Source organism: Pteropus medius, unplaced genomic scaffold, assembly GCF_902729225.1.
Source record: "Pteropus medius unplaced genomic scaffold, Ma_sr-lr_union100, whole genome shotgun sequence".
Lineage (NCBI taxonomy): Eukaryota > Metazoa > Chordata > Mammalia > Chiroptera > Pteropodidae > Pteropus > Pteropus medius.
The window spans coordinates 10248723-10261013 of record NW_024342473.1 but is presented as its reverse complement, the minus strand read 5'-3'; the positions used below and the strand labels follow the sequence as shown (position 1 = coordinate 10261013).

At 36.8% G+C, this 12291-nt stretch overlaps 1 long non-coding RNA gene across 1 annotated transcript; it reads left to right on the top strand.

The window, feature by feature from the left end:
* Window positions 1-41: 41 nt before the first annotated feature.
* LOC120604467 (uncharacterized) lies at window positions 42-5129 on the top strand. Its single transcript, XR_005653351.1, has 2 exons — window positions 42-254; window positions 608-5129. It is a non-coding gene; the product is annotated as an uncharacterized LOC120604467 (long non-coding RNA).
* The last annotated feature ends 7162 nt before the right edge of the window (window positions 5130-12291 follow it).

Below are 12291 nucleotides of genomic sequence, written 5' to 3'. Positions count from 1 at the left end.
AGCGGGGGGGGAAGGGACCAATGGGCGGGCTGCGCAGTCGGCCAGGGAGGCTCAGCCATTTGGTTGTGGTGCCGGAGACGGACCCCTTTAGATTTCGGGGCGGCTGAGGAGGCGCAGTGGCTGCTCCGTGGCTGAGCGAGAAGAGGGGGTGGGCGGAATGGCGGGGGAAGGGAAGGTGACTGCCTGGAGGGCCGAGCTGCCCGGCCTCGCCAACCTGCCGCCGCCTCAGCGTTTGGCCGGGGGCGGGGCCGCAGGTGCGTTATACGAGGGGGAGGGGCGCGGCCGGAGGGATCGGGTCGGGGTCCTAGCCCAGCCCAGGGCTTTTCTGGGCCGCCCTAGGCCTGCAAGCGACGCCCACTCGGGTTGCGGAAAGACGCGGGCAGCGAGAGGTCTGGGGGCGGCGGGCTGCTGGGCGAGCGGGCGGATGAAAGGCCTGAAAAGAGGGGGAGGGGTCAAGGGTGCAGTGGGGGGAGGGGCTGGTCATTTTTCTGGGTCCCGCGGTCCGAACTGGTGGAGCGTGGCAACTGCCCCCCACCTCTTCCTCGGGCTCCCACTCCTGCCAGTGGCTCACAACCCGCGCGCCCTTTCGCCTCTTGCCTCGTCCTAGTCAAACCGCGGCCATCGCCGCCCCTCTAATAAGTAAATAAAAGCAAGATGCGTCCACCTTTGGTTGACTTACCTCGTGGCCTCGACCGTCTGCACCGAGGGGCATTTCAGTTTGCTGTCATATGAGGTCAGCTTGGCCGGAGTGATGACCTAGAGGCACCCAGAATCCTGTTTAGTCAATAAACGAATGAAGACTATAGATTAAGAATTGTTGCTGAATGTATTGAATATTAATTAAAAAGTAGGAAAGGAAGGTGCTAATTCCTGGTTTTCTGGACCAATTTATGGGCTTTATAGAGCTAGTGAAAGGAAACGGCGCAGTTTATTCTAATCGTCCACCTGAGTCATATGTTTCAATTTGGGTTGCCAAAGAGGCTCTGTTTGGAGCTCTTTCCCCAGGTTTTTCTGTTTGCTTGCTTTGCTTTTCGGATCACATTAGTTGTAGAGACCTTAAAGCCATAATTCCCACTGGGTTACCAACTTCTATGGGCAGGCCTAGGACCTTGTCATGTACTAAGTTGGCTGCCCGTGGCTGTTAGTCAATCATGGGGATTGTTGTCAACAAGGACAGATACATCTTTATCCTTCCATACAACTGTTTTTCAATGCTTTTCTACACGTCTACACTTCCCCATACACTCTAAGGTAGTTTTTTCTTTTGGGATACATGTGTCTATTTTTCAGGGACGTGGGTTCAAGGAAGAGATAAACCAGTATGTATGCTGCAAATTTGAAATGTTATGTAACACTAATACAGTTTCATTCTTGGGCATATAAAGTTTAGGAGGAAATAAAAAGTGACAGAATGTAAATAAAACATACAAAAATGCTTACACTGTGGAAGAAACTAGGAACTTTTAATATTGTAACCTGATGGACTGCAAACGTAAAATCCTGCAACTAATAAGCATTTTACTCTTCTTTCAAATAAAATAAATGGAATTTGAAAAGTAATGTTTATTTTTGAGAAGCTGGGAAATGGAGAATAAAAATGGAAAGTCATTGTTTTATTTCAAATGGGTATAAATAGTATAGTTTGACTTGCTGACTGCTGACATATTTGTCTTCCTGTTTTGTTAAATCTTATTGAAGTCAATTTGTGTAGTTGGAATTTCTTAAAATTGTATTGGTTTCATTATAAAAAAAATAGAGGGACCCCACATTCCTTCCCTTTGCTCGAGTCAGTTGTTATTTCTGGATATGATATTTCAAAACAGCTCTTCATCATAAGCACATTAAGTCAATATGTGTAGAATCTGTGTAACATAGGAGTCCTGAAGTTTATGTTCTCTGATGGTAAATGCTCATCTTCAATTTAAATATTTAACTCCAATTAGGTCTACACCTCTAGCAATGTGATATAATGGGACAGTGCCCTTCTAGTGGCATAATCCCTTAAAAGCCAACCAATCAAATGCCGGGATGTTCCTCATCCAGCTCTGCTAAACAGAAGCAAATAGCTCACTTTATCATACAAAGACTGAAGAGGATGACTTAGAAGCCCAACCCCTCATTAAAGAGAGTGGACAGATACAAATTAAAACTAGGATTGAAAAAAATTATGGCTTGATCACTAAGTCAAAATATTAAATTTAACAGTTGTTTTTAGATGCACCTTACCTTTATACATTTTTATAACAACTTTTGGTGTTAGAAAATGGAAATAAGTTTTTGCCAGATGTCAATCATTACAGACGTTGAAATAACCAAAAAGTGTATATAACCAATTGACATAGTTAATGTCCCATCTTTCCAACATACTTTGAAAGAAGAGACTTCCTCTCAAATAGATTTATTTGTAGTTTATTTTTAAGGAAATTTTAATGTCTTTTTTTAATTATCAAAGGAAATAGGAATATAACTAAGCTAAAATTCAGCTTTTTGCCCCCACACTACTTGATCAAACCAAAAAAAAAACAAAACTCATATACCTTATTTTACGGAGTTGTTTCTTATATTTCATTGCATGTTATAGTAGTAAATCAATATTCTGAATGGCTTTGCATATCAGAAGATACAGTAAGAAAAGAAGCCCCTATCAAGGAATTTTGGCTGAATTTGGATGTGAGTGGGAACAGAATGAGTTCCTAACTGCTGAGTGATTATACAATGGGGGTTAGGTTGCGAAAGATGGAGAGTCTGTAAACTTCTGGAACTGGATTTGATTCACGCTGAGAAGAATAAAAGATAAAATTCAAAGGTTTGAGCCCTTAGGGAGAAAGATGGACTTCGAGTATGGAAAAATTATCTTTTTGCCTTCCAGAATATTTTCCATCAGGAGCCATTCCAAACAAATAAGCAGCCTATCTTGTTCTCTAGGAGATATGAGCAACGTATGTCCTTAGCCTCTTGATACTTGTTGGAAAGTAGTTTTATAAATAACCTGGGTTGGTCATGCTGCCATTTTAGCTCATTTGTCCTTGTTTGGTTTTAAAAGATGGAGCCCCTCTGGTTAGCATCCTTTTTATGAGTTAAACTAATATATTCATAGTTCAGCTTTTTGTTCTTCAGCTTGAATCACATATACTGGAACCTTGTCATAATACTTTTTCACCTACATCAATGTTTTGCTGTCTGGACCCCAAAAGACAATGATATGGAAAGACTCCAGCTTAATTATGTTCTCTTTTGTCCTATATAAATAGGACATGTAGAAATGTAGATTCTTTTGAAATCCATGGTAACAAATGTGAGACTACTACAGCATTTTGATTTGAATAGCAAAAGAATGTTGATGCCTAGGTTCTAAAAAGTTAGTTATTCATACCTGTTATTTGCTTAATTAAGCATTAGATGGTTTTAGTTTTTAATTATTGAATAGTTACCTTATCAGTGAGCTGGTCGTAAAGAAAAAGCACCGTTAGGTGAAAATAGTCATGTGATTTAAAAAATTAATAGTAAAAATTTAAAAGCAGCTTAAAGATAGTTTATTTTGAAAAGTAAAAAAAAAAACAAACACCTGCACACTTGTTTGGAAATTACTAGAAATTCTGTGAATCCATTTCTTAAATTTATCAAAGAAAATTTTGTGGTAGCAATAAGAGAAAAGTTTACCATTCACCAGGAAGAAAAACAGAGCCATAAGCTCTTGTTTTTAGTATTTAAATATGGCTATAAAGAAAAAATTCAATGCTTTAAAGGCAGATAACAGAATGAGGGGCCATAGAACAAGACTGACTAAAGGCAATCTAGGTTGGAAAAATAAAAATGCAATTAATTTAGACGCTACTAATTTGTTTTAGTGCATCTGGGGTTGAAGTTTACCTCTGTGAAGGAAAGGGTACTTAAGTCTATTAAGATATGAGATAGAGAACAGACTTTCTAAGAATTTTTATTATAGTTACTATTTGCAAACAATAATTATAATTTTAAGCTATATATATGATAAAATTGTTCTCTCAAATAATCTACTTTGAAATAGTTCTTATTTGTACCTAGAAGTAATTCTGTATTTTTAAATATATATTCTACAGCTCTTCTTGAGTTAGAGATCAACAATGCATTCTGAGTAATTAGCAATTTTTAAATGTATTTCTAGTTGAAATAGTAGGTCCTCGGGACATTATATCCATAACCTAAACTTTCTCTAGAAATTCTAAATTCTAGCAACTTGAATATAAAAATTATATATTCATTTGCACATGACCAAATGAGATAGCCACATTAGGTATTTGGAAACTGTTATCCAGTAGAGGAACATAAGCTTTACTGTGCCGGATTGGTTCTTTTGTCCCAAGAATTTACCTGAAATCATTTTATATACCTTATACATATATTTATTTAAAGGCAACTCGAGTAAGTGTGGGGAAGCAGTACTACTACAGGATGAGGCAGAATAGTGGGCAAATAATAAGCTCATTGATTACAATGCGATGGCAGTTTTTATAAAAGCTAAAGAAACTATATTCATATGCCTAGGAAAAAAGTCTGGGAGAGTGTGCACCAGAAAAATGTTTTAAGTTTGTTTTTACAAAGGTTCTCTATGAGTGATGGGGTTAATAGTGTTTTTTGCTTTGTCTATTTTCTGTTGATAATTTCTGCAATAAATTATTTTTAGTGAAAATATATAGGTATAGCACGTTTGGGGGGGTGTTTGTGCTAGCTGGAATTTTTGATTGCAGATAGCAGAAACTTTCCCTGACCAATGCAAGCAAAACACAATTTCTTATAATGCTATCACAGAACCAAAGAACAGTCCAGGAAAAGAGCAGGAAATGGAAAGGTGAGCAGCCTGGAGCAGTCAAGATGGTGCTCCAGGTATAGTCTGCAGAGGACCCCACAACCTGGAAGTCATCTCTAAGCTGTGGACTCTACTCCCCTCCATTGCTACAAAAGATCTCTCAGGAGCCTCTGTTTTGCATCATGCCCTCAAGGTTCAAAGCCCTCGGCAGGAACATGTGCAGATATCCCAGCTGTCGGGAAATGATTGCCTCTTTTAGCTTCTATGGTGGGATATGTGACACTGCCTCCCATTTATTTTAGGATTCTGCATCCTCCCCTGCCCCCAGCCAAAAAAAAAAAAATTCTGATGCTAGGTCACCAAAAACAAAATCCATTAAAGTGTTCTGATTAAACAATACTGTGAAGGTTTTCTAATGATCCAAATTAACCTTTGTCTTAACTCCTGCTCTCAACTACTTACTAGGAAGAGACTTGCTATGGTCTGAATATTTTTATTTCTACCCCACCCTCCCCACTCGAATCAATATGTTGAAATCCTAATCCCCAAGGTGATGGTATTAGGAGGTGGGGCCTCCTAACAGGAGGCAACTAGGTCACGAACCCTCATGATTGAGATTAGCACCCTTATTAAAGAGGCCCCACAGAACTCCCTAGCCATTTCACCATGTAAGGATACAGTTAGAAGTCTGCAACCTGAAAGAGGGTCTTCACCCAACCATGCTAGCCACCTAACCTCGGACTTATAGCCTCCAGCCCTGTGAGAAATAGTTTTTAAATTTATAAACCACCCGATCTGTGGCATTTTGTTACAGCAGACCAAACGGACTAAGGACTGCATCACCTATTTAGGATCCACCAGAACAGCTAATATCTGAAGTTCATAATTTTCTTTCAAATGCTTCTTTTTCCAAATCCTAGGCTAGAAGAATCAATATATTATTGTTGATGTCAATGATAACAAGGCAGAGCTGATAGTAACTTTGAGACTTTGAGAAGAAAGATCCCCAATAGAGATATATTTGATTTTAAATTATAAGAAATTTAGCCCTGAGGAGTACACTAAAGATAGAATAATCTACATATTATATTTCATGAATAAAAGCAGATATCTCTAGATATCAAGTGATAGGACATCTTGAGTCGTGACGTATTACTGCTGATGGGTTTCTATCCGCCACTATGAGCACATCAGGCTCAAGTGCAGAACTAAGCTGAAAAGTGGGATATGTAGTAAAAATTTATTGGAAGTAGGCAAGTCGTCATAGGCAAAGTATGGGTTCATAAAAGGATGCAGTCATTTTAAGGACGATTTTGAAGAAAAAAATGCTGGTGGTGAAAAATGCAAAAACCACAAACACATCAAAATCAAGGAGGCCCATATTCTTAGGAACAAAGAGGAAGGTTCGTAAATGATCTGCTTATAGAAAACATTAATTCTGGGATGTTGTCCTCTTTACTCTTAGGCCCCTGTCACTTCAGGTCACATAGCTTAGATTGCTTTTCAGCTAGAAACAGCAAATAATACCCTTGCAAGGACTCTGAACAATGTTATAGAAATTCAACTGTTTCCTAGTTTTATTTTTATAACTATTAAAGCATAGTTTAACTATTACAGGAATAGCAGTTCCTTATAAATGGCAATAACTTCTCTCCAGACATGCAGTGCTAAAGATTCTGTTCATTGATACACAAAAGGTTCTTCATGACCAAGTGTTTTATTTGTTAGAATTTAATCCAAATCATGGCAGGCCGCTAATTGTTCAACAAAATATATTTCCTCTTCTCCCTGGACACAGAATCTGACTCTGCTTCCCAGCTGCCCTTGTAGTTAGATTGGGCCATAAGACAGTTCTAGACATTGGAGTGGAAGTAGAAGGATGTTTGCCACTTGGAGGCCTGAAAGTGACAGAATGACTTTGGAAACTATGTGTTTGTTGTTCATGAAGCTGGAAATGCCCTTGGCCTGGTATCTAGGGAGAGCTGGTCTACCAACTATTCACCTGCTCATCAAAAGATGAACTGTGACCAAGATAGAAACTTTTATGGTTCTGTGTCATTACATGTTTGAGACTATTACTGCAGCCTATGCTAACACTTACAAAGTTTTTTTTCAGTCTTACTTTTTCTATTCACTTATGATTTTGTAGCTCAATTGTAAATTTCAAAGATCTATTATTGTGTTTGTAATATGTCTTTGAATTACAGGTTCTCAGAAGCACCATAAAACAGAGATGAGTTAATATTAAGTAACAAGTACTTAATATAGAAAAGATAATTGTAAGAAAGTATAAGTGACAGGCAAATATATCTATTTTCCCCAAATTTAGTTCTTGGCTCATAGTATGTATAAAATAAATGTCTGTTGTTTCATCAATAAATGAGCCTCCTTTCCAAGCTCCAGACTGATATTTCAGTTGCCCATGGGCCATTTCTGAACAGCTCTCCTACAGGTACATCCACAGAACATTTTCAAAACTAAAATAATCTTCCCTGAGAGCCTCTGCCTACTTTCCCTCTACCAAGATACCATTGTGCTCCTCACTCTCCTGTTTTTATCAGTGGTACCCTTGGAATTGGCCTCTGTTGACTTACATAGACAAAGAGTTGCCTCATCTTCTAAGTTTTATTTCCCAAATATCTTCCCTCCTTTAAGCCCACTTTCTCCACTGTATCAAAGGGTGCTGAGACAAGCTCCAGTTTCCTTCACGTCTAAATTGACTCCATGTGCCAGTAGTTCTCATACTTCTGGTTTTCTCACCAATAACATTTCAAAAAGAGTGTTTTAAGGACCAACATAGGCTCGCCAACTTTTAATTTTGTAAGATAAAAACATTCTTTAAAAAATGTATTCTTATGCATGGGTAATATTCCTCTGTGTGTCTGTGTATCTCACATTCTTTATCTATCCATCAGTGGACACTTAGATTGTTTCCATGTCTTGGCTCTTGTAAATAATGCTTCAATGAACATGGCCATTTATTATTTACTTTTCTATAGACTATTTTTAAAAGTACTGTAGGGAGGACTCAACGTCAGAATATAAAAGACTCCTTTACATTAAATAGGTTTAATTTTATGCAAACACTACAATATCTAAGATTTTCTACTCAAATACTTGAAAACTTCTCTGGACCAGCACTGGCCCTGAGGTCCTGATATCCTCTGATGGCCAAATGAATGCTCCAGTCATAGATCTCCTTCCTTCTCCTTCCAGAGCCTCTCTGGTTCCCAGTGGTCTACCCTTCCCTCCCCCAACCTGATATTTAAACTCCCAACAAGGAGACCCCACATTACGTTCCCACTGTTATTTCTAATTTCCAGATAAATTGGACCTTCTGCTATTCCCTTTTTTTCTATCTTTGACTATGTGATTCTCCCAGCTTATATACCCTTTCTTTTTTTCCCCCTAGTCAAAATTTAAGACTGAATTTGACACCATTGCCTTCATGAAACCTTTTTTGATCTACCCAAACATCTTTCCTCTCCTTGACTTTTCATAACACTATAAAGGGTAGCAATAGGGCCATTTACTTCTGTGTACTGTTTGTTTACCCATCTCAAAAATAAATCCTTGAAGCTAAGAATAATGGTTAACATATTTTTGTTATCCCTGCATTATTTGAACATTAAATATTCAATATATATTTAATGACTAAATAAATGCTTTGAACCTAGTGGGCACCCTAATTTAAAAAGTCCCTTTGAAGCATTAAATAACTTTAATGTCAAGTAAATAGCAATAGGATATTGGGGAAACAGGGATTGCCAAATAACTTCTTTATTCTTTCCAACATGAAGGAAACAAAGTCTTGTTTCTATGACCGTAACACAGAAGCTTTTCTACTATAAAAAATTTATTTTAGGCTCCTACCCAGGAATTTTCTTGTCTTTCAATTTAGGCTCCTACCCAGGGATTGAATTGTGTTGAAAAGGCAATTTGTTGGAGAGATGGGAATTATAGAGCTTCCTAACTCTTAATTTTGTGTCTAAACCAATTTTAGTGAAGGCACATAATATTTATTCCTTATAGTTTTACATTCATCAAAAAGCAAAAAGGAATGAGATGACAAAGCTCAAAAGACTCAAAATCATAAAACTTCTAGAAGAAAACATAGGGGGTAAACTCCTTGCCATTGGTCTTGGCAATAACTTTTTTGGATTTGACACCAAAAGCAAAGGCAATGAAAGCAAAAATAAACAAGTGGGGCTACATCAAACTAAAATCAGCACAGCAAAGAAAACCATCAACAAAATGAAAAGGCAGCCTATGGGATGGGAGAAAATATTTGCAAATCATGTTATCTGATGAGGGTTAATATCCAAAATATATTTAAAAATTCATACAATTCAATAGCAAAGAAACAATCCAATTTAAAAATGGGCAGAGGAACTGGATAATCATTTTTTCGAAGAAGACATATAAATGGCCAACAGGTACATGAAAAGGTACTTAACATCATTGATAATCAGGGAATTGCAAATCAGAACCACAATGAGATATCACCTCACACCTGTTAGAATGATTTTTATCAAAAAGAAATAACAAGTGCTGGCAAGGATTTGAAGGGAACTCTTGTGCACTGTTGGTGAGAACGTAAATTGGTACAGCCACTGTAGAAAGTGGTATGGTCATTCCTCAAAAAATTTAAAATAGAACTACTATGATCCAGCAACTCCACTTTTGGATATATAGCTGAAGGAAATGAAATCACTATCTTGAAAATATATCTGCACCCCCATTTTCATTGCAGCCCTATTTACAATAGCCAAGAGATGAAAATAACCCAAGTGTCCATTGACAGATGAATGGATAAGGAAAATGTGAGATATCTATATATCTATCTATATCTCAGTCATAAAGAAGAAGGAAATTCTGCAATTTGTAACAGCATGGATGGCCTTTGATGGCATCATGCTAAGTGAAGTAAGTCAGACAGAGAAAGACAAATACTATATGAACTCACTTTTATGTAGAATTCAAAAAAACCAAGCTCATAACTATAGAGAACAGATTGATGGTTGCCAGAGGCAGCGAGTAGAGAGTAGGTAAAATGGATGAAAGTGGTCAAATAATTTCTCATCACAAGAAAAAAGAATTTAACTATGTGAGGTGATGAATGTTAACTAAAGTTATCATGGTAATCATTTCACAATATATACATATATCAAATTGTGTTGTACACCTAAAACATACAACATTATAGATCAAGTATATCTCAATAAAACTGGAAAAAAAATTTAAAGAAGAAATGAAAAGACAAAGCTCATCATTTCACTCTTATTTAATAACTGAAGGAAATCTGAGCACTTGAACTTCCATTTTCTATCTTTGACTAAGAAATCTAACATTTCTTTCTGTAGTGGTCTGTGAAATATGAAAATCGATATGTAATTGTTTTAGTTTTACTCCAATTACATGGATAGAAAAATTTAAAAAGATTAGGATGTATATATTTTATTAAGCTATTAACCTTTTAAAAGGCATGAAAATAAAAGGCAGAACCCTACAGAAATACAGGATTTTCAACTTGGAATTTGAATTAGAGTGGGTGCATGTGGTAAGAGGCTTTTTATGTTTAGCCTGGCACTACAGCTTGAGTTGAGAAAAACATAATGGTTCCTTAAATTCATTCTTTTTAAAATATGAATCTCTTGACTTTCAGCTCTATTTATGATTGAGTACCTAACACTGGACTAACCTTGCTGCTGTAAACAAAAATAAAAGCTAGGGAAATTGTGTAAAACAACAATTGCAGGCACTGGACAACAACCAAGGCAGGCTTATTGCTCTTTAGAAAAGGGAAGCACGCGAGGCCAGCCTCACATTCATCTCAGCATAGGGATACAGAGCCCAAGCAGAGAACAGCAATCTATGGGCAGAGGAAACATCAGAGTTTAGGTCTACTAAGATAGCTGGGTTTGGAGCGCAAGGTCCCATATAGGCTGGAGCTGCAAAGAAGGAGCCCTCTTAAACTGCATAAAAATTTCCCTTGGGTGCTTGACCCACTATTAAGATATATATGAGCAGGGCAAGACTCCAAGAGACATAGCAGAGAACAGCGTGTGGAAGACTGAGAGCTGAACAGAGATTTCAGAGGTTGCACAACAATGGGAAGACATAAGACGTTAGGCCCAGCTTAATGTGGAATGTATAAACCTTCATGAATAACTAGGCACTTAATGGAGACCACAGAAAGGCCACATCCTAGGATTAAGGACCATGAACTAGCAGTATTACACAATAAGAGTAAGGACTAAACTTAAATAGACACTTACTTCCAGAACCCAGAGGAAGGCAATATAATCTAGAGCCTCTTCACTGTATTAACCACTATATTAACTAGCAGACAAATAAACAAAAAATAACCACCCACCAAAAAAAACCCCACTGGGCATGCAAAGAAAACAAACAAACAAAAAACAAATTACCATGAGGTAAAACAGTAAAAGAAGCAGACCCAGAGATGATTCAGATTAGAGTTATCTGATTAAAAACTTCAAAATAATTGTAATTGTTATGTTAAAGAAACTGGAGGAAAGAATGGACAAAATGGATGAAAAGACAGTAATTCAGTGGAGAATATGAGTTTATAAATAGGAATCAAATGGCCATTCTAGAAATGCAAGTTGAAATACCTGAATTCAAAAACTATTTGAATGATTGCTACACCAATCTAGACTCAAGTTAATCACAGAAAATATTTAAACTGAACACAGAAAGAAAAAATGAAATAGAACAAAGTACGAGAAAAATGTGGAGCACAGATAAAAGGTCTAATACACAATTAATTTGAGTCCCAGAAGGAGAGGAGAGAGAGACAGATATCAACAATATTTAAAGAATGATGGCTGAGAATTTTCATACTCTTAACGAGTGATAAAGCTCACAGATTCAAACATCTTCACCAACATCAAGCAGCATAATAAAACCAAACCTAAGCACGCCATAGTCAAACTTCTGAGAACTTAAAATTAAAAGAAAATATTTAAAGCAGCCAGAAAAAAAGATATAATATCTCTTAAGAAAAGAATAAAGATAATAGTTGATACTTTAATAAAAATTTATGGAAGCTGGAAGGCAATGGAATAACATCTTCAAACAACCAAAAGGAAAAAAGAACTGCCAACCCAAATTTCTATACTGAAAAAAAAAAAAGTAAAAAAAAAAAATGTCCTTGGACAAATAAGAGCTGTAAAATCGCATTCTTAACAAGCTAACATGGTAATAAGTTATAAAGGAACTTATTCAGGTTAAAGGTAAATGATCCCATATCATCACACTGAGTAAATGAAACACTATTGACTATTAAAACAATGATCGTAACAAATATGTGTGGAGTTATAACATAGGGAATAAAATCTATAATAAAATCAATAAAAATATGTAGGTAGGGATAAATGGAGATAAACTGTTGTAAGATGCTTGCATTATTTGTTACAATGACAAGTACACTGTAATAAGTTAAGAACACATTTTGTAAATTCTAGGACTAACTGTTAAAA